Source organism: Hakea prostrata, chromosome 5 (genome assembly GCF_041222555.1).
Source record: "Hakea prostrata isolate BN-2017 chromosome 5, UWA_Hpros_2, whole genome shotgun sequence".
Classification (NCBI taxonomy): domain Eukaryota; kingdom Viridiplantae; phylum Streptophyta; class Magnoliopsida; order Proteales; family Proteaceae; genus Hakea; species Hakea prostrata.
In genome coordinates this window covers 21,025,297-21,028,202 of record NC_142604.1, presented here as the reverse complement: position 1 = coordinate 21,028,202, position 2,906 = coordinate 21,025,297, and the positions used below count along the sequence as shown (strand labels likewise).

General features: G+C 41.2%; 1 non-coding gene across 1 annotated transcript; it reads right to left on the bottom strand.

Moving 5' to 3' along the window:
• Positions 1-790: 790 nt before the first annotated feature.
• On the bottom strand, positions 791-862 carry TRNAD-GUC (transfer RNA aspartic acid (anticodon GUC)). The gene has a single exon. It is a non-coding gene; the product is annotated as a tRNA-Asp (tRNA).
• Positions 863-2,906: the final 2,044 nt, after the last annotated feature.

Below are 2,906 nucleotides of genomic sequence, written 5' to 3'. Positions count from 1 at the left end.
AGCGACACCAGGCGATATGTCGAACCGTGTTCCAAACTACTTCTAAGTCTAAAATTTTGACTTTTGATCTCCCAATTTTAATCTAATTTTGGGATGATCTAAGTCCAAATTTCGTCTTTAAGGAGCCTACAACACAAACACGAAACAAAACCCTAGAATTCTAATGATTCGATATTCACATCATCTCCTTCAATCAGACCTATTATTTATTCGGATGCAAGGATCCATTTTCGGACATGATCTAACCAAGATCACTGATGGGGATAGAACCAACACAATTAACTCACTGCCAATCCTAGTCTCTCTAGCAGTTTTTCAAATCCAAAATTTTAACCTCTATTCTCCTATTCTAGATAGTTTTTGGATGATCATAAGCTTAAATCATGACTCTAAATCATTGATTAAACATCCCAAACTTAAAAAACAAGATCTAATCTAAAATTCAGATCTAACCTCTGAGATTCTTCTCTATTAAAATAGATATAAGATCTATTCCCATAGCATGACCTGATTGGGATAAATGGTAGTTAATTATTTTTTTTCAATCAAATCTTCTTCTAGTAGAGGTTTCTCAAGAACAACATCTCTCAAAACCTTAAAATGATGAGGAGGAAGAGAGTATGTTAGTCTATTTACCTCTAAGATCTGAAAATTGATGATGATGCATGAAAGTCTTCGTGAGATTAGGTCTTCTTCTCACTTCCATGTGCTCGTGGTGGACATTTTGGTCCAAAAAGAACTAGGAACTTTGGACAGAGAGATCAATTACCCCTTATTTGAAAATTTTTGGCGCCGTTGCCGGGGATCGAACCCGGGTCACCCGCGTGACAGGCGGGAATACTTACCACTATACTACAACGACACATGTGGAGATACATCACATGTGACATTCATTGATTCTTCCACAACTAAGGTTCTTTTATTTAACACTCTATATGCCCTACTATTTTGGGACTAACCCAAGAAAACTCCCTCATCAACTTTTTCATCAAATTTTTCCTTAGGGTCCTTAGTGTTCAATTGTTACACCCCACCCGCTGGTCTCAATTTCCCTCCCGACAACCCGTGGGTGCGAACCGTCATAGGATCACGGTCTTACCCATCAATAATAATAACTACAAGTAATAGAAAATCAAGAGCACTCCAATAATGAATTAAAAGGATTACAAGAGTCCAAATACTCCAATAAAATAATCAAGGAAAGAATAAATGATAAAAAGAATAATGAGTTTAGCGGAAGCAAATCAAAATAATTCAAATAATCTTCTTTCCAGTTTCTTTCTCTAAATCTAAATGACTTCTCTAAAGTCGACAGCCACCTTTCCAATAAAATAATGCAAAAATAGGGTTTAGAGAGCTTGAATAAGAGTGTCGAGGGTGAAAAGGATTTGCCTATACAGGTTCAATCAATTGCCTAGGGGGGTGGTTGCTTGGTCAACCAACCACCTTAAGCGACCGCCCCCTAGCACTTTGCAGCACAAGGGTTGTTTACCATCCCAATTGGTCCCAAACATTGGTACAAGCCAAGGATAATTTAAAAGGCTCTTACATAGTCTACTGGCATCTTCCAACTTTGTCTCCCTTCAGCTAAATATCCACTTGCCCAAACCATCATGATTCTGACTAGATCTTCTTCTGGTTTCCAACAAGGTAAGAGCATCACCATCTTCAACATCTAGATCCATGGGTTCTGGGGCCAAGCCATGGGCTTCAATACAGGTGCCCCACAATTTCTTCCCATTGGATGCTTGGGTTCTCGAACCTGCAGGGTCTTGAGTTAGGATCAGGGCTATAATGACCCCCATGATCTTGACCCAGAACCCAAATTGCAGGTCCAAGTGCCCGAGCCTCTAGTCGAAGAAGCTATGGGCCATCGAAATTGAAGCCCATGTATGGATCTAGCTAATGATGGTGAAGAACCTACCTTATTTGGAACTGGAACAAGATCCAGTCGAAACTTGGATGGTTTGGATAGGTGGATATCCAGTGCAAGGAAGATAGAATTTGGAGGTGCTAATGAGCAAGGTAAGAGCCTTTTATATGATGTTTAAGCTTGCAATAGTGATAGGGATCAACCGGGAGTGTAAAGTACCCAAGTACTAAGAGAAATTGCTTGAGGCATTTGATTGGCCAAGAAACTGCCACCCTGGGTCGCTTTGAATAGTATAGCCAGATTTGCCTGTTTTGCCCTCAACACCCTATTTAAAACCCCTAACCCTATTTTTGCATTATATCAATGCTTTTGACCATTGGAGATGGCTGCAAGGTCAGAGAGCACATGTTGGGGTATTGAGGCCAAGTGACCTATGGCAACAATGGTGATTTCTCAAAAGACGTGCATCACAGCCGTGGGAGGACATAAATCACATTGTGGGGGCCATTCATTGGTAGGGTCGCACATAATAAGCCTGGGCTCATAGGCACTCAAGACCGGTAACCAAACTGTGAGAGGACATGAGAGCTTCCCATTTATTATATGTGGATGACCAAAAGGAAAAGCATGTATCCGAAGGGAGACGCACCAGGGAGGGAGAACCAAACGGACTGCCAGGCAGAAAGGGAGGTATCCAACCCGGAGATGGACCATAGATGACTGCATGGGCTAGGTATAACCATGACACGCGCCAATACTCAGACCAATAGTGGTGAGCAATAGTGTTGCCCTAAACCCCATCCATAGAATGTCCAAGAAGGATGCAAGACCCAATTACCATCGGAAAACCCAAAAGATGTGCATCAAAGCCATGAGGGAGAGTGATTTGAGACCTACCCAAAGGAGTATGGTGTTTTATCTTAATGTGTGTCTTCCACTAGAGACATGCATACTTAGAGTTAGGAGCATACTTGCATTCATTGTTTCATATCTTAATGGTGATTTGAGACCTACCCAAAGGAGTATGGTGTTT